We start from the raw sequence: 20,721 nt of genomic DNA on the forward strand, positions 1-20,721 counted from the left end.
GACTCTTGGTTGACAGTGTTGGGGGACGGGTAATGTATTGATGCTCGAGTGCCAAATCAACACAAATGGATAAGAAAAGGTCTGAGCCATCAGGTGCCCAGTTTAGGAAAAATAGGAAAGAAGAAGAGGAGAAACGTGCAAAAGATAAAGGTATGCAGCTATGTCATCTCTCTATGAGTATAATGTTGCTATGTTGCTTGCTATGCTATAGGGCGACAATATTCAGTTTTCTGTCCAACTAGCTTACATAACATTGGATATCATTTCACACAGTGTCATCATGATAATATGTGTAGCCTGCAGCAAAACAATTACAACCTAACGAGCACATTATTGATTTGGTTAACTTTCATTGAGGTGACATCTAAAAGGTTTTCTGTGATTGTATTGACTAGGTCCCTAGCTCAGTAATGGGAATTTCCAATGCTGTAGGCTAACTTAAAATACATCTATATTATGCTGATATGTTGAGTCTTTTGGGGTGTCTTATGCCTAGAATTAGCCAAGGAGGATGTATGGTTCATTTGGTTCCTATTCTGAAAGTTTGATAAATGGTGCATAATAACATGTATATTTAATTGTGCAATAAATGTATTTAGGGTGTCAGACTTTGTATTTCAATGCAAATTCAGGGGGACTTCTGAAATATTTTGGGAGCACCCTTTGGTACTGGCCAGGATGAGGAGCTATCTACCTCCTCAGCCTCACAGGCCTCTTCAGAAATGATCTCAGAGCCCGAGGATGCGGAGCCATCCACCTCAGCCACACTGGTGTCTTCACAAATGTTGTCTGAGCCTGAGGATGAGGATGAAGACCCATCTGCTTCCACTTCACCCCAGCAGGATTCTTCAGGTGTTTGTGCGCGCATGTATGTGTGTGTGTGTATGGTTACAAGCACATGTGTTTGTGTGCATCCCTGCATAACATAAACACAATAAATCATTTCCCTTTTTCAAAGTTTTAAGTTTCCATATTGTAGGTAACAATGATGATTTTATTATTACTGGTTATGTATGTGGGATGTTCCGCTACTATAAATGCTGTGAATAGCATGTGTAAACTAATGCCCATGTGCTCTCCATTAGAAATGCTTATCGTGGCATCCCCACCAAATCCTGCTACTGAGGATGAACCACTGTCTACAGACCCTGCTACCTGGCCTTCAGTTCTGACTGACAGAATTCAGACACAACTAGTTTGCAGAGGACCAAGTGAGGTACCACTTAACTTTGTTATCGCAAGGAATGAGAGTGATGGAAGAAGTTGCCACAACCAATTTTTCAGGAAGACCTTGGTGAGTGGTGAAAAAAAATCCCTAGAAGATGGTTGGTGTATTCTGAAAGAAACAACAGCCTCTTCTGCTGCAAACTCTTTTCTAAGAAGAAAATTCATTTAGCAAACTCAGAACTGACAGACTGGAAACATGCAAGTTCTTTGATGACTTCACACGACAGCAGTCCAGAACACCAAAACTGCATGAAAACATGGAAAGAACTGGCAATGAGGATCACAAAAGGGGAAACAATTGATAAGCATGAGATGGAACTTATGGAGGCTGAGAGGATGAGATGTTGACACGTCTGACTGCTATTGTGCCGTCTCTGGGAATCTGGCACTAAGGGGACACACAGACACACTGTACTCTCCATCAAATGGAAATGTCCTCAAAGAAGTTGAACTGATGGCACAATTCGATCTAGTCATGAAAGAGAACCTTAACTATGTCCAAAAAGGGACCTTGAGTCACACCACCACCTTGGCCACCAAATACAGAATGAACTCATTGATTTGTTGAGCAAGAAGGTCATTTCAATAATGGTGAGTGACATCAAGCTGGCAAAATTATTCTCTATCATTCTAGATTGCACCTCAGATGTCAACCACACTGAACAATTGTCAGTTGTGACTAGAATTGTGTCACTGAAGGAGGAGCCCCACATAAAGGAACATTTTATGGGGGTTTTGGAGGCAGAGTCCACGGGCCAACATTTGGCATCCCTGATTCTCAAAAGAATAGAGGAGCTAAAAATTCCTTTTGAGGACTGCAAAGGACAGTCTTATGATAATGGGGCCAACATGAGAGGCAAAAACAAAGGTGTCCAAGCCAGACTTCTGGAAATGAATCCAAGAGCTCTATTTGTGCCATGCGGGGCTCACACATTGAACCTGGTTGTGGCTGATGCTGCTAAAAGCTCTGTCGATGCCACAGGTTACTTTGGCATCTTACACAAACTGTACACCTTGTTCTCAGCCTCCTCACCTCATCCTCTGCAGTGCCACTGGCCCTTGTTGTTGCACCTCCGAACACAAAAAAATGGTCCTCTGACTCATCACACTCGTTCTGTGCTCCCTCATTAACCTCTTCGGAGTGTGTGTTCTCCAAAGAAGCTTCTTCTTGAACTAATGTGTTCCGCATTTCCTCTCTTTTCAGGGTTGAGCCAACACAGTCAAAACTTTGGAATGGTAGCAGTTGCCATTTTTGCTTCATGGGTGCTTAGCATAGGTCCAAACCGGTGGTCTATAGTCTCAATGACTGCAGTGATGATGTGTGCAGAGAGTGTCGCAAGAGGTATTTTCTCTGAGAGCTTAGACTTCAAGCTTAGGATTTTGGGGAAAAGAAAACCAAGAAAACACTTTTTCTCCCCCTAAAGAAGATCAATAGTGTAACATCTGCTTCCAACTCACACTCTCAAACACGTAGATCCCCTGAACGCAGCTCACTTTCTAGATCCCAATCACCTGAATTCTGATCACCTGTTCACACACCTGTATGTCATTATCACACACTATTTAGTTAAGTTCTTTGCACCCCATCATTGTGAGGTATTGTTTGTTTTGATACACACTTCTATTCGGAGCTCTGGGGTTTCCCGTATTAGTCCGCCTGTGTACCGTAGTTTTGGCATCCTCACTAACGACGCCTTTTTGCCTATTCCCTGCCTGTACTTTTGCCTATCGTATTTCCTGTCATCAACCTCTTGCCTGATCTCCCAGACTACGTAATTAGCTTTCTCCCTGTCTGTACTGTTGCCTTTTTGGATCCCCTGTGTATGACCTTCTGCCCCTGGACCCAGCTACCTGCCTCCTCCTGTGGTCCTTTACAAAGAAACACCTGCTGCACCATGCGCTTGAAACCAGCTCTCTGTCTCCCATCGTATTCATTACAAATAGAGAATGTGAGTAGCACTTTTTTGGTTAATCACTGATGTTAATATGAAAGGTATTAAAAAAAGTAAACATTTAAAAAAAAACAAAAAAAAAACAGGCGATTGTTTCATGGACATTTTTTTTTCTGCAAACATCCCTTCTAAATTTGAAAGTAAACACAGAAGTAATTATCTACTTTTTCAAAAGTATCGGTAATGGGATTACAATATTTTTTCTGGGAACGTAACGGATTACAGTTGTTTTTTGTTGTTGTAAACAATTACATGTAATCCGTTACTCCCCAACCCTGTGTGTTAATCATGATGTGATTTTAACGTATGCAATACAGTTACAATATTTGTTTGATTAAATTGGTGCTGCCACTTTGATTAGATTATAAATTCATAGATTTTATGTTAATATTACGAGGGATCTTATAGAAGATTTATTTTCTTTATTTCTGATTCAGGGAGTACAAGGCAGGACAGCAGGCACCAGATACTGAACGGACAAGTGAGGCAGCATTTGATCCGAAAATGCAGCTGTACAATCCAAATTCTCCAAGACAACAAGAAATTCACCTGACCATCATTAACATTTTAATAACTGGCTGCACTCTGCCATTATCAATTGTGGAAAATGACCACTTCAAGCACTGTCTTAAAGTGTTGGACAACAAATACACCCTTATTGGAAGAAGGACCATAAAGTAGAAATGCATCCCAGTGTTGGTTGGGAAGGTAAAGGACACTATCACAGAAAAGCTTCAGAGCCAACCATCAGTGTCCATTACAGGCAACATATGGTCTGACCGCATCTTGTGCTCCTTTTTAGGAGATACAGCTCAGATTTATAACCCAAGTAGAGCTAGAGTTCCTCCTCCTAGACTGCAGGCAGTTCACTGGGTGGCATAGCGCAGAAAACATAGCAAAAACCTTTGATGAAATCACAGATAAATATCGCATCACAAATAAATTAGCGTAGGTTATCACAGATAATGCAAAACATATTAAATGTGAAGCTGCCACAGCAGAAGCAGCACAGTGAAGACAGTGAATATGGGAACCTGGACGATGAACACCTGTGGGAGGATGTATCATGGGATAACAAGAAGAACATTGACCTCCTGAGATCCAGACTGCAACTCTCATGTTTTGCTCACTTTCTACAGTTAGTGATACAGTGGGGGGGAAAGTATTTGATCCCCTGATGATTTTGTACGTTTGCCCACGGACAAAGAAAGGATCAGTCTATAATTTTGTAGGTTTATTTGAACAGTGACAGACAGAATAACAACAAAAATATCCAGAAAAACACATGTCAAAAATGTTATAAATTGATTTGCATTTTAATGAGGGAAATAAGTATTTGACCCCCTCTCAATCAGAAAGATTTCTGGCTCCCAGGTGTCTTTTATACAGGTAACGAGCTGAGATTAGGAGCACACTCTTACAGGGAGTGCTCCTAACCGCAGCTTGTTACCTGTAAAAAAGACACCTGTCCACAGAAGCAATCAATCAATCAGATTCCAAACTCTCCACCATGGCCAAGACCAAAGAGCTCTCCAAGGATGTCAGGGACAAGATTGTATACCTAAACAAGGCTGGAATGGGCTACAAGACCATCGCCAAGCAGATTGAGAAGGTGACAACATTTGGTGCGATTATTCGCAAATGGAAGAAACACAAAAGAACTGTCAATATCCCTCGGCCTGGGGCTCCATGCAATATCTCACCTCGTGGAGTTGCAATGATCATGAGAACGGTGAGGAATCAGCCCAGAACTACACGGGAGGATCTTGTCAATGATCTCAAGGCAGCTGGGAGCATAGTCACCAAGAAAACAATTGGTAACACACTACGCCGTGAAGGACTGAAATCCAGCAGCGCCCGCAAGGTCCCCCTGCTCAAGAATACATATGCAGGCCCGTCTGAAGTCTGCCAATGAACATCTGAATGACTCAGAGGACAACTGGTGAAAGTGTTGTGGTCAGATGAGACCAAAATGGAGCTCTTTGGCATCAACTCAACTCGACGTGTTTGGAGGAGGAGGATTGCTGCCTATGACCCCAAGAACACCATCTCCACCGTCAAACATGGAGGTGGAAACATTATGCTTTGGGGGTGTTTTTCTGCTAAGGGGACAGGACAACTTCACCGCATCAAAGGGACGATGGACGGGGCCATGTACCGTCAAATCTTGGGTGAGAACCTCCTTCCCTCAGCCAGGGCATTGAAAATGGGTCGTGGATGGGTATTCCAGCATGACAATGACCCAAAACACACGGCCAAGGCAACAAAGGAGTGGCTCAAGAAGAAGCACATTAAGGTCCTGGAGTGGCCTAGCCAGTCTCCAGTCCTTAATCCCATAGAAAATCTGTGGAGGGAGCTGAAGGTTCGAGTTGCCAAACGTCAGCCTCGAAACCTTAATGACTTGGAGAAGATCTGCAAAGAGGAGTGGGACAAAATCCCTCCTGAGATGTGTGCAAACGTGCTGGCCAACTACAAGAAACGTCTGACCTCTGTGATTGCCAACAAGGGTTTTGCCACCAAGTACTAAGTCATGTTTTGCAGAGGGGTCAAATACTTAGTTCCCTCATTAAAATGCAAATCATTTTATAACATTTTTGACATGCGTTTTTCTGGATATTTTTGTTGTTATTCGGTCTCTCACTGTTCAAATAAACCTACCATTAAAATTATAGACGGATCCTTTCTTTGTCAGTGGGCAAACGTACAAAATCAGCAGGGGATCAAATACTTTTTTCCCCCACTGTACATACATTTAAAAACAGCACACACAGCCTCCCGGGGAAGCTCTAGCAAGGAATACATTTGACAAACTGACTTGTTGGAAAGGTGGCATCCTAGTCACTGAGCTCTTCAGTAAGGCCATTCTACTGCCAATGTTTGTCTATGGAGATTGTACGGCTGTGTGCTCAATTTTATACACCTGTCAGCAACGGGAATGGCTGAAATAGCCGAATCCACTAATTTGAAGGGGTGTCCAAATACTTTTGTGTATCTATATAGTGTAGCTAATCAAATGGCTACCCGGACTACCTGCATTGATCCTTTTTTGCGCTGACTCTACCCACACACTTACACTGACATCCCAACACACACACAAACACTACTTTACATACGCCCACACATAAGCTAGCTTGCGCACACATGCATACTGACGCCACATACACACTCACACACATATTCACACTCACATATGCTGCTGCTACTGTCTATGATCTATCCTGTTGCCTACCAATTAACATTTACCTATAAAGTGGGATTCAATTCTATTGTAATTTTTGTGTCAACCATCTGAGCTAAATTCTCTAATGTCAAAGTGGAACAAAAGTTCTAACATTTGTAAAATAAAAATACATTAAAAAATCTGACATATTGATTAGATAAGTTTTGAACCCCCTGAGTCAATACGTTAGAATCACTTTTGACAGTGATTAGAGCTGTGAGTCTTTCTGGGTAAGTTTCTAAGAGTTTTCCACACTTGGATTGTGCAATACTTGCACATTATTCTTTTCAAAATTCTTCAAGTTCTGTACAATTGGTTGTTGATCATTGCTAGCGAACCATTTTCAAGACTTGCCATTGATTTTCAAGCCTATTGAAGCCCAAACTGTGACTGTCACTCACAGACATTCACTGTTTTCTTGGTAAGCAACTCCAGTGTAGATTTTCCTTGTTTTTAGGCTATTGTCCTGCTGAAATATGGAATGCGCACTGAACCAGGTTTTCCTCTAGGATTTTGCCTGTGCTTAACTCCATTCTGTTTTTTGTTTTTTTTTCCAGCAAAACTCCCCTGTCCTTACCGATTGCAAGCATAGCTATGCTTGAAAATATGGAGAGTGGTACTCAGTAATGTGTTGTATTGGATTGGCCCCAAACATAACACTTTGTATTCAGGACAAAAAGTGAATTGCTTTGCCACATTTATTTGGTAGTATTACTTTAGTGCCTCGTTGCAAATAGGATGCATGTTTTGGAATATTTTTATTCTGTACAGACTTTTCACTTTGTCAATTAGGTTAGTACTGTGGACTAACTACAATATTGTTGAGCCATCCTCAGTTTTCTCCTATCCAACCATTAAACTCTGCAACTGTTTTAAAGTCCCCATTGGCCTCATGGTGAAATCCCTGAGCGGGTTCTACTAAGCTAACATATGGAATTGTTTTAAGATGTCATAGCATGGATCATTTAGCAATTTGAATTTGAGGACCTCTGTAGGTATACTTTTGTTTTATACAAAAATAATTTCATCAAATATTATATTTTTAATAGCCAATAGAAACCCTTTGAATAACACATTCATAAATGACAAAACAGACAGTCCAAAAATAAATCACAAGGTTTTGAAGTCTGTCCTATATCTAGGAGATCTAAGAAAGCTCAGGAAATATTTCTTTTTTTTTACACATATTTAACCCCTTTTCTTGGCACAAAACTAAGTCCATACCTCCGTATTTTTTCTTTTTTTTACCGATACCAGATTACCTTCAGACGAGTCCCGTGGGGCATCTGTGGGTCGTAGGAAAACACCACCGTGTTTGTAAGAGTCATATCTTTTCATAGAGGGGTCATATTAGTTAGTAGGCCAAACCGTTTGGACGGTAAGGACATTTTCGCTATCATGCATTTCATTGCTCCGTCTTACCAAAAATATATTAACGAGTGAGAGAAAAAAACTTGCCATGAAGGGAATGTATTTAGGTGTAAAGAGCTATACAGGCCTGTTTGGTCTATCAACCTGGAATGAATGCATTGGGTAGGAGCCGTGACAGGCTGATATTGAGCAGCGCTCTTCATCTTGATTCAGCTGTCATCTCATAAATGACGTGTTAAATCAATTTAGACATGGGTCCTCATCCCATGGTGTCACTCGCAGGTTTACAGGGGAATAGAAAGGAGCATAAACGCAAGGAGCCGGAAGGGAAGGTATGGATGCTGACATTTCCTGAGACCACTTCAGATGTCAGGGTTTCACCCTGCAGTGTGTTGATAGGGTTACAAACAGACTACTTAGAACCCCCCCCCCACCAACCCCACCCACCCACCCACCCACCCACCCATTGGAGTCAGGTACACATGTTTTATTCCAGCCCAGCACTAAGAACCCTGATTCAGCTAATCAACACTGGTTTAGAGGCATATTTGATAATGCAGGTACGTATTCATGAAAAACTGTACAAACTAAGCAGAACCTTTGATTGAATTTGGTCCAAGGTCATTTCAGACAAGAAATATAATGGGAGAAAAGGCCACAGCATGGCTCTGCTACAGTACATGAATAATGGTGCTAGCTATGACCGAGACTAAGGTGCCAACTCAATCAAATTAAGAGAAAACACAGGTAAAGGATAGTGCACTAAAGAATACGCATGCTGGAGTTACCTTTTGAACTAGGTAAATTACACAAGTTTTTACAAACGTTTTATTAAGGTCTATCACTGTACTCCCTATCTGTCACGAGTGTCGAAAGGATCGGACCAAAGTGCAGCATGGTTGTAGTTCCACATATTTATTTATTTATTTATTCCGTGAAAACGTTGCAATACACAAATAACTAGAATAACAAAAACAGATGACACGCACCTCAGGGCGAGTGCGGAGAGGAGGCACAGGATCGCACCGGCCTGTGAGTGTGCCCTGACGACACAGTGCTCATCACTGCATAACACGGTGCTTGCCCCGTCACTCGCTCCCCACGGTAAGCACGGGGAGTTGGCTCAGGTCTTCACCCTGACTCTGCCAAACTCCCCGTGTGCCCCCCCCCCCCCCCAATTTTTTGGGGTGGGTGTCTCTCGACCTTCCGTCGTTGGGCTAGCTCCTCATAGCATCGCCGTTCCGCTTGCGCCGTTTCCACCTGCTTCCATGGCAGGGTCTTGTCCCCTGCCATTACCTCCTCACAGGTCTAGGACGTCCTCCATTCTCTTCTCCAGAGCCCAGGATCCCTGCTCCTCCTGGGCACGCTGCTTGGTCCTTTTGTGGTGGGTGATTCTGTCACGACTGTCGAAAGGATCGGACGAAAGTGCAGCATGGTTGTGGTTCCACATATTTATTTATTTATTCCGTGAAAACGTTGCAATACACAAATAACTTGAATAACAAAAACAACAAACCGTGACGCATGAGAGAAATAAACACTACTCAAAAGATAATCACCCACAAAACCCAGGAAGAAAAACCCCTACTTAAATATGATCTCCAATTAGAGGCAACGAGGACCAGCTGCCTCCAATTGGAGATCAACCCAAAAACAACAACATAGAAATAGAACAACCAGAACTTAAACATAGAAATAGAAAACATAGAAAAACACAAAACACCCCCTGTCACGCCTTGACCTACTCAACCATAGAAAATCACATCTTACTATGGTCAGGATGTGACACTATCACCATTATTAGGGTTTGTTTTGTGAGTCTTGTTTACTCTGCCATAGAGATTCAAAAGTAAATTAACTCAACCAGCCTGCCATGCTTACACTGCGGTCCTTTTTTAAAAGTAGAAGGATAACTTTGTAATTTATTAACAAAACTTCCCTAATGGACTTGCAGGGAGAGACTACTGCAATAACTGTTTCATTCCAGTTGAACACCGTCCCACTGGCTCAGAGCCAAGTGTGGAAAAAGAAAAGCAAACAACAAGACATGACGCCTGGAGCGCTGCTGTTAAAGGGGCAATTAGCAGTTGCTACATCCATTTTGTATGTACCAATTGATTCTTGAAGAATATAACTTTTATAAATGCTTCATGATCTTAGTTCAACTGTCGTACCCCATCAGAACCCAAAATATAAGCTTGTTTTACTCCGTTATTTGCAAACAAAGTAAATGTAATCAAACACTGTATAGCCTAAAAGCATATTAAAAGTATCATTGTATTATCATATGATGGTCAGTCCTTGTATCCATAGCTCTGTCTATGAATTTGAAAGTGGTTACATTGCTCCAGCCCCATTCCTCACTTTTTATCTAAACAGTGGCAGAGAGTACGCTTTGTTATTGTTTCAACTGCGGATTGCCACTTTGACGGAAAACTCCACCCAAAAACTATATTTTGGTATTTGTCCATTCTTGACATTGTCTCAATGTTTTGCTTGTCAGCAATTAGGTTTTCGTTATGACGCAAAACACAGCATCATATTATACATCATACAGGGATGATTTATGTATTTTCAAAGTTCCATATCTTGAAAACTTGATTGCTGACTAGCAAAACATTTTGTGATTATGTCAACAATGAACTAATTAAATAAATACCAAAATATTTTTGGGGAAGTGCAAGTCCATTAAGAAATTACATTCTCTTTAAAAAAGTGTTATATTAAATCTCATTGCTCCTGGTCACAAAGAAACTTCTCTGTCTTGTTTTGCACAATGTTTTCTTCAATGTTAACTTAACTTCCTACTTGAATTGTAATTTCACAGATAACGGTGGAAATTCATTTTTGTGGATCAAGACATGCCAGGAGGAAAGTAAATGAGTGTAGCAATATCATGTCTCTGTCATAACAGCTAAAGATAAGGAATTGGGTGTTTTGAAGTTTTGGCAGTTTATTTACAATAGAAGAAATGGAATTTAACCAACCGACCTGTTGTCTTTTAAGTCCTGCCACCAGAGATGCTTTCCCGAGGAAATATTACATATTTTCACTGCAGCCCTCCGGACCTCGCTGAAGACTGAATGCAGCCCCCTGGGACAAAATTAGTTTGACACCCCTGCTCTAGACCTATGGCGTATGCTAGATTAGAACAGAGGCTTGAGAGGTGAGCAGCTGAGTCATCCCCTTTAGGGCTGTCAAACACCTATCGGACAGCATACTTGTGTCCCTGTTCCCTTTTTTCCTCATCTCTCTATTGATTGACCTGTAAATGGGAGACAGCCACTGGCAGGGAGCAGACTGAAGCGGACCAACGCAAACACCTTTCCTTTAACCCCAATATATCTGTACTCCTGTCACAACATGCCTCTCCAGCCAAAACACAATGGGTCAACAAATCTTGTAAAAAGGTTAAGAAGCTTAGCCGCAAATGCATTCAACGCATGCCAGTAAGTCAGCAACTCAGGCGCTTGAGTTCATTTAAATGAATCCCAAAAAATGTACATAGCAGCAGGAGTTGAACAATCCTGTAGTTTATTCCTAAATGCTAATTTTCTTTGAACTTTTTATTATCCCTAACAGCGTTGCATTATTCATACTAATGCCAGAATGTAAATAGTAGGATTTATTATGGCCTCATGCATAAAATTACTCCTGAGAGCATGCCAGAAAAGATCACTTTTACTATCTGTTTGGAAAAAACTAGGAGAAAGAAGAACAAGCAATGAACACTATGCACGGGGATGGCACGCCACAGCGGGGGTATCAATATTACATAAAGCATGTTGAGAAAGTTTACGGCTTGTGTATAACATCATGCCAGAGATCTTAACTTCTCACAGAACCTAATGTGATGACGATTCTCTACTTAGCCTATTTAGGCTTTGTTGACCAAGGCATGTTCGGTTGGTAATCTACCTAATCTCCCATGATGCCTTTGCTGCTGTGTACTCTGATAAACATGCCACCGCGGCGACCGCCTGGTTGTGAAATTTGTAGGTGATGCGTGTCGCCTGGGTGAGGGCATCTGCTTTGCAAATAAATAATGAAGTCACACAGCATGACTGGTCTCTCAACATGAATTCTCCTTTGCTCAGCTGCCTGTCACAGTAGCTCCGTAGTCATGAGGAAAAAGCTACATAAAGATGTTCTTGAGCTGCAGCTTGCCCCATGCTGCTGTTATGTGGGGCGGCAGGTAGCCTAGTGGTTAGAGCATTGGACTAGTAACCGAAAGGTTGCAAGATCAAATCCCAGAGCTGACAAGGTAAAAATCTTTAATTCTGCCCATGAACAAGGCAGTTAACCCACTGTTCCCCGGGATGCCGTCATTGAAAATAAGAATTTGTTCTTAACTGACTTGCCTAGTTAAATAAATAAAAATGTAATCCTAGAGTAAAATATGAATCAAGCTGCTCTGGACCACATCTGTATGCATGGGAGATGCTGAGGAACCTTTTTTTTCAACCCTGGGTGGCAACTACTGGGAGAGAGTTGCGTGCAAATGGGCCTCATTGTGTGTGGGGGTGGGGGTGTTTTGTATTCCATCTTGACTGACCTAGTCAGGACCAGACATGACCAGTCATGGTATTGTACAGTATGTGTACTTAGAGAAGAGTACATTGCATTACAGTGCATTGATCAGAATGTGTCGTCCTGTTTGTTGTTGCATGGTAGATGACTCTATAAATTGAGCCTTGCTAGCAAGGCCTTCTGATGAGCAGGCATTAAAGTTGGCCCTCACCAGCCTTCAACAGGCCTGACTGGGGCAAGAAGTACTATATCATCCATTTGCCTCTAGCAAACACAAACAAGCACCCATAACCCATAATGAAGATTACGGTAAGGAATTCTTTCCAAATAATATAAAAAAATGAAAATTAACAAATGTACAGAAAGATCAGTGCGAAGGCCAAATTAGGGAGGAATAACTTTGAGGCTATTAAATCCTTTCAGTCTTGAAAAACCCCAGGGCTTGATGGCATACCGGTAGAGGTATATCAAGTATTTTTGTTGATATACTAAAAGCTCCATTGTTAGATTGTTTTAACTACTCCTATAGAAATAGTAGTCTGTCAGGTACTCAGCAGGAAGGTCTGTTTTCTCTATTATTAAAACAAGACCCAAATGGCAAATATAAAGACCCTGTCTATCTAAAAAAACTGGAGGCCCCTTACACTTCAATGTTGTGATGCAAAAATACTACCAAAATGCATAGCACTCAGAATTAAAAGGGTTTTACCAGGCATTGTTCATCCTGATCAGACATGTTTTTTACATGGACGATACATTGGAGATAATATACGACAACTACTAGAAATAATAGAACATCATGAAACATATAAGAAGCCAGGAATGGAATTTATAGCAGATTTTGAAAAGGCATTTGATAAAGACTGGATTTTATTTATAAATGCCTGGATTTTTTTCAATTTCGGTAATTCTCTTATAAAATGGGTAAAAATAATGTATAGCAACCCCAGGTGTAAAACAGGAAATAACGGCTACTTCTCAGAGAGTTTTGAATTGTCAAGAGGAGTTAAACAAGGGTGTCTATTAAAATCAGATCCAATAACAACATTAGAGGATTAGAAATCCAAGGCTTAAAAACAAAGGTGTCCATGTATGCCGATGACTCAAGTTTTATGTTAAGTCCGCAAGCTAGATCCCTGCAATGTCTCATTAAAGATCTAGGTAACCTTTCTGTACTCTCTGGTAAAACCTAATTATGATAAGTGTACAATATTACGTATTGGATCCTTAAAAAAATACAACTTTTAAAATTACACTGCAGCTTACCTATAAAATGGGCTGATGGTGAAGTAGACATACTCGGTATTCATATCACAAAAGATATAAATAAGCTCTCCACAATGAATTTCAATAGAAAACTTGTAAAAATAGACAAGATCCTGCAACCATGGAGAGGTAAATAACTGTCTATTTATGGAAAGATTGCCCTGATTAACTCCTTAGTCATATCTCAGTTTACTCAAATACTTATGGCGCTGCCTACTCTTGATGATTCGTTTTTCAAATCACATGAGAAAAAAAGATTTCGCTTTATCTGGGACGCTAAACCAGACAAAATAAAACGAGCCTATCTGTCACGATCGTCGTAAGAACTGGACTAAGGCGCAGCGTACGTAGCATTCCACATCTTTATTATAAAGTGAAACTTCAGCAAATACAAAACAATAAACGAACAAACAAAACGTGACGTTCTGGAGTGCTCACAGGCAACTACACAAAACCAAAACAAGATCCCACAAAACACAGTGGGGAAATGGCTGCCTAAATATGATCCCCAATCAGAGACAACGAAAAACAGCAGCCTCTGATTGGGAACCATACCAGGCCAACAAAGAAATAGACAACCTAGATTACCCACCCGAGTCACACCCCGACCTAACCAACATAGAGAATAAAAGTCTCTCTATGGTCAGGGCGTGACAGTACCCCCCCCCCCAAAGGTGCGGACTCCGGCCACAAAACCTGACTCAATAGGGGAGGGTCCGGATGGGCATCTAGCGTTGGTGGTGGCTCTGGTGCAGGTCGTAACCCCCGCCCAGACCCCGGATCCGGCCATGGCGCCGGGCTGAACATTGTGCCTGGACTGGGCACCGGCGCAGAAGAGGGCTCCGGCCATGGAGCTGGGTTGGATGCCGTGCCTGGACTGGGCACTGATGCAAAGGAAGGTTCCGGCCTTGGAGCGGGACTGGACGCCATGCCTGGACTGGACATTGGCACAGAGGAAGGCTCCTGCCATGGAGAAGGGACTGGACGCCGTGGCTGGACTGGACACAGGCGCAGAGGAAGGCTCCGGCCTTGGAACTGGACTGGACGCCGTGCCTGTACTGGGCACCGGCGCAAAGGAGGGCTCCGGCCTGTGGACCGTTGTAGGAGGTTCCGGACTGTGGACCGCCGCAGGAGGTTCCGGACTGTGGACCGTCGCAGGAGGATCCGGACTGTGGACCGTCGCCGGAGGATCTGGACTGTGGACCGTCGCCGGAAGCTCCGGACTGTGGACCGTCGCCGGAAGCTCCGGACTGGGGACCGTCGCCGGAAGCTCTGGACTGGGGACCGTCGCCGGAAGCTCTGGACTGTTGATGCGCACTGGAGGCCTAGTGCGTGGAGCCGGTACAGGTGACACCGGACTGGTGACACGCACTTCAGGGCGAGTGCGGGGAGCAGGCACAGGACATGCCGGACTGGGGAGGCGCACTGGAGGCCTGATGCGTGGGACCGGCACAGGTGGCACCGGACTGGTGACATGCTCTTCAGGGCAAGTGCGAGGAGCAGGCACAGGACATGCCGGCCCGGGGGGACGCACTGGAGGCCTGATGTGTGGGACCGGCACAGGTTGCATCGGACTGGTGACACGCTCTTCAGGGCGAGTTCCAGGAGCTGGCACAGGACGTACTGGGCTGTGGATGCGCACTGGAGACCTGGTGCGTAGGGCCAGCACAAATCATACCGGAACAATGACACAATTCACACGGCGAGTGCGGGGAGCTGGCACAGGACGTACTGGGCTGTGGAGGTGCACTGGAGACTTGGTGTGTAGAGCCGGCACAAATTGTACCGGAACGATGACACATTTCGCACGGCGAGTGCGGGGAGCTGGCACAGGACGTACTGGGCTGTGAAGGCGTACAGGAGACTTGGTGCGTAGAGCCGGCACACATGGTACCGGACAAATGATACCCTCCTCAAGGCGAGTGTCGAGAGCTGGCACAGGACGTACAGGGCTGTGGAGGCGTACTGGAGACCTGGTGCGTGGAGCTGGCACAGTTTTTACGCTCCTCAGGACGAGAACGGAGAGCTGATTCAGGTGGCATCAAACAGATAACACGCTCCTTAGGGCAAATGTCGTGCATCATACACCAACACAACAACTCTCTCATTTCTCTCTCCTCCAATTTCTCCATCAACTCACTGACGGTCTCTGACTCTCTCCGTTCACTCTCCTCCAATTTCTCCCTCTTCTCCCAGATTGGCTCTGTTTCGCTCCTCGGCTCCGCCAACCACCCCCCCCCCCAAAAAAACTTTGGGCTTTCCTTGTGGCCGCGAACCCCGGCGTCGTCGCTGTCCTCCCTTCTCTCCTTGCGTCTGCCGCCAAGGAAGGCGATCCTGTCCTGCCAGGATTTCCTCCCAAGTCCAGGATCCCTTCCCATCCAAAATCTCCTCCCAAGTCCAGGATACTCTCTCCTCCTGGGCACACTGCTTGGTCCTGTTGTGGTGGGATCTTCTGTCACGATCGTCGTAAGAACTTGACCAAGGCGCAGCGTACGTAGCGTTCCACATCTTTATTATAAAGTGAAACTTCAGCAAATACAAAACAATAAACGAACAAACGAAACGTGATGTTCTGGAATGCTCACAGGCAACTACACAAAACCAAAACAAGATCCCACAAAACACAGTGAGGAAATGGCTGCCTAAATATGATCCCCAATCAGAGACAACGAAAAACAGCTGCCTCAGATTGGGAACCATACCAGGCCAACAAATAAATAGACAACCTAGATTACCCAGCCAAGTCACACCCCGACCTAACCAACATAGAGAATAAAAGGCTCTCTATGGTCAGGAGCGTGACACTATCTATATAATTAATATGAATTGGGTGGGTTGAGATTATTAAATATAAAAGCACTAAACCTCTCTCTAAAAGCTTCACTCATTCAAAAGTTTTATTTGAACCCTAAATGGTTCTCAAGTAGATTAATAAGAAAAGCTCATCAATTGTTTAAAAATGGCCTGGAGAGACCGGGTTAGTCAATTACTAATATACTAATACTCTTAGTAAAAGTATTTATCTTCAACACGCAATCTGTAGATTCTATTAGATTAGATAGATTAAAATTGTACGTTAAATAAACATCATAGCATAGTTGAAAGATATGTGTTGCATAGATACACGAAGTGGGTGGCCAGCAGAGATAGATGGGATGGGCTGAGGGAAGCTGAGGGTTGGTATGTGGAATTGGAGACAAGTGGGAGTGGAGGTGCAGTGTGTGAGAGAGAGAGAATGATGGTCAAAAGATAAAGGGAAAAAAAGTCCAAATAAAACATAATAAAAGTACATTTGAATGACACTAAGTGGCAGTGTTTTTACAACTAATGCCGGTTTGCCTGAGGCTGTTGCCGTGCAGGTGTTTGTACACATGCATATACACACACTCTCATTTAAGTAAACACATACAAGAACACACACATGGGAGAGGTCTCGAATGGTTGAGGGACAGCTATTGGGGAACTGTGGGGGGATCTTGGAGGGTTCGGGATTCACAAGATTGTGATCATGAAAAAGGAAACTATGACATATATTTTATATCACTATCATGCAAACGCACACTCATGCATAAGGATGGCTCTGTTGCTGAAAGACTGATACATGTTTGATAGTGTCTTGATGCTGTATTGTTTGTCCTTCATGCTCTAATACTTTAATGCTACCCCCTCTTCGTGTTTTTTTGTAATAAACAATAAAAACATTTAAATAAATTACAAAAAACACCCATAACTCAAGACCCGTTACACTGTACCACTCTTCACTCTTCATCTGTTGTTTACTGTTAAATCAATATATGAGGATCACTGCTTCACAGTCATGTCAGCGCCTTACTTTATTTTACTTCCTTGTAGGTCATGATTTAGTTGAGTGAGTTATGGTGGATACAGGCTACCTGTGAATGAGTGGCGGTTGATGCCGTTTAAGATGATGGAGGACGATTTTGTTTTTCTCATGAGCATCGCCTTATTTCTATCATAGCATATTGGATGACTGTCATTCATATTCCATTCACCCAGCTCAATGTAAGATCGATAGGTTTAATCTACTACATGATACTCAAATTGTCCCTATAAACCATCATGAGGTTGCTATAACTTAGCCTATGAATGAAAGTTTACAACAAAGGTCAAGAGAAAAATTTGAGGTGACACACAGTAACACATTCAATACCGCCTTGCACACTCTTGCCTGCATCTAGCTGATCTAGGGTGTAATGATTAGTCCAACAGTTGCAAAAGAGAGTTTCAATTGGACAAATCCAGGTATGCTTATCCCCGTTTCGTTCCATTTGCTTCTGTTTTTTTACAATAGAAACAGTGGAATGAATACACCCTCGATCACGCATAAACACAGTTCACTTTCATAGCAGCCACGTTGTATTTCTTCTCGCATCTATTCGCTCTCGTCCCCCCCACCTTTTCCCGTCGCTTGTGGACTTCGATGCACAATACATCAGCTGTATGTGACTAGGCGAAAAAACCTCTCCAAGACAAACCATATCATAACTGCTAGACACAGCCTAAATCGTTGTTACCAGTAGCTAAAGTAACGTAATAGTTTTTTTTAGCTATGTTGACTAATGCGTTAGTAAATACGCTATAACCATGCAGTAACATTACAGTGTACAGTCAGTAAGCAGTTCAATAAGCAGTTTAGCAGTTACACCGGCGGGCCCAGGTGCCAATAAATTAGTCAAACCAAAAGCTTACCTTGACTTGGAAGAGTTCCAGTGTTGTGTTGGGTAGTCATAGCCAGATAGCTGACATAGCATCCCTCTGTTTGAGTAGGCTAAACTAGCTAGCTAGCTGCATTTACTAGTAAGTTAAAATCAAATTACAAATTCTCTCTCTCTTCTCCTTCATGTTTTATTAAATGTGTTCAAAACTGTTCAACTATTGTCTTTCTCTCTCTCTCTCTTTGAGTCTACTCACCACATTGTATGCAGTGCTAGCTAGCTGTAGGTTATGCTTTCAGTACGAGATTCATTCTCTGATCCTTTGATTAGGTGGAGAACATGTCAGTTCATGCTGCAAGAGCTCTGATAGGTTGGAGGATGTCCTCCGGAAGTTGTCATAATTACTGTGTAAGTCTATGGAAGGGGGTGAGAACCATGAGCCTCCTAGGTTTAGATTGAAGTCAATGTATCCAGAGGAGGACGGAAGCTAGTTGTCCTCCGGCTACACCATGGTGCTACCCTACAGAGAAGACCTTCATTGCAAAACAGTGTGTTTAATCAATTATTTGGCTACGTGAATATATTTAGTATAGTTTTATCTAAAAATGTTAACTTTTTAAATGTTTTACAATTTTTATGAAGTTCACTGAGGAGGATGGTCCTCCCATTCCTCCTCTGAGGAGCCTCCACTGCTGTGAATACCTCTGATGTTCAGCAGTGAGACCTAAAGGTGTCAGCATGCTTCAGTTCAGCTGGCCCCTAGCCGAACTGGGCTAGCTGAACTGAAGGAGTGTGCTTGCATTCTCCCTTAAGACCATCGCTTGAAAAATGTGAAAAAAAGGAGCAATAGTCCAGTTTGTCCATTTTGAGATGCCATAGCCAGTATACACTTCCTCAAAATAGCCAGGATTAATCTAATATATCTGTCATTCATTTTTGAAGTTTTTGCCAAAGAATTCTTAGTCGCGCAATTGTACATCTAAGATGTTTTGTGCAGTATTTTTCAATGAAAAAATGTGCATGAAAATGAGTTGTCTCTCGTTGAATGACAACAAAGACTTTATTGAAGAATCTCTACTGTTTACCAATCACCGACGAAGCAACATAGACTTTGGCTCTGAACTTCGGCTTGCCTCCAGAAAAATATTGTGTGCCTGAACAGCCCAAAAAACCTCACCGAAGTCCAAAACGAACAGAAATGTCACAAAACGTCATCATAATATATGCACGAACTCAACGGAATTGTTTCGGCTGGTAAGCATGCGAACGCCTTAAGAAAGCAGGCACTGTACTGTAGTCATCCCTATGAATGAGGAGAGTGTTGACTCAACATGTGGCCAACTTCAGGTCCCTCAACACAACCGGATCGAACTGTACCTACATCACACGACTGTTTGATTATGCGGTTAGGTTGACGGGGGTCATGTAGGAGAGTAAAGGTGGTAGAGGGAGAAGAGATCAGAGTGAGACAAATTAAATATGTAGGGCTACCTCCTATAAAAGGGGGTAGGGGAGAAGAGATCAGAGTGAGACAAATTAAATATGTAGAGCTACCTCCTATATACGGTAATGAAGAGTGGAAGAGTGTTAATGATGCAGGACTTCCAAAAGGCTTCCCTGTGCGAACGGGATCAGAGACTGCTGTTGGAGATGTTCATTACTGCACATTACATGTAAGAAGTGTGTGTGTGTGAGCATCCCATCATGCTTGGCTCACTCAAGGCTATGTTTACAGCCAGGCTGAGGAGGATGGAGAATTCACCCCTCCTGGTTGGTACTGTATAGCCCTGTGATGGTGGAATCAGCTGGGAGCGTTCAAGGTGCCTATGGCAGCACATAATCCCAAGGACTGTCACAGTCACGTCCCTCAAGCTCCCTGCCACATCCACAGGAGCTTGCTTTAATCACAGCCCTCTGCCACTTTGCTTGTGTAAATACCCATTCATAACTGAGCCACCAGTCTTCATGGTGATACATGCAACTACAGTACAGGGAGGGATGTGAGATACAGAGAAGAAATTGTTGGAAGCGGCTGTTTTATCTTATTTTTAATGAATTATCATTTGTCACATGCCCCAAATACAGCAGGTGTAGTAAACCTTACTAAATGTAGACCTTATGTTTAACTACGAGCCCTTAATAGTTTTTTTTTGCTAAGCTAAAGGGAAAGGAAAAATAGTAACACAATAAAATAGCAATAACAAGGCTATATACAAGGGGTACAGGGTAGCTGAAGTAATTGAGGTAACATGTAGGTAGGGGTAAAGTGATTAGGCATAGATAATAACAAAGAGTAGCAGCAACATATATGAAGAGTGGGAGGGAATGTTAATGTGTGTGTGTGTGTGTGTGTGTGTTCGTGTGATTGTGTTTGCGTGTGTGTCTGTGTGTGTGTGTGTGCTGGACTGTCAGTGTAGTATGTGTGAGTCTGTGGTTAGAATCCAGTGAGTGTACATAGAGCCTGGGTGAGAGAGTTGGT

The 20,721-nt window shown here is 42.9% G+C and overlaps 1 protein-coding gene across 3 annotated transcripts in view; it reads right to left on the reverse strand.

Moving 5' to 3' along the window:
* Positions 1 to 20,721, reverse strand: part of LOC115151028 (metabotropic glutamate receptor 4-like) — a 283,964-nt gene that overhangs the window by 247,190 nt on the left and 16,053 nt on the right. The window contains exon 1 of one of the 3 annotated variants that reach the window (XM_029694937.1): positions 10,762 to 11,977. The exons of the other annotated variants lie outside the window; for them this stretch is intronic. The gene's annotated coding sequence lies outside the window, so the exon portion shown is untranslated. Of the gene's footprint in view, positions 1 to 10,761; positions 11,978 to 20,721 lie in introns of those variants that run through there. 3 annotated transcript variants of the gene reach the window in all.

The sequence above is a fragment of the Salmo trutta genome, chromosome 16, assembly GCF_901001165.1.
Source record: "Salmo trutta chromosome 16, fSalTru1.1, whole genome shotgun sequence".
Lineage (NCBI taxonomy): Eukaryota > Metazoa > Chordata > Actinopteri > Salmoniformes > Salmonidae > Salmo > Salmo trutta.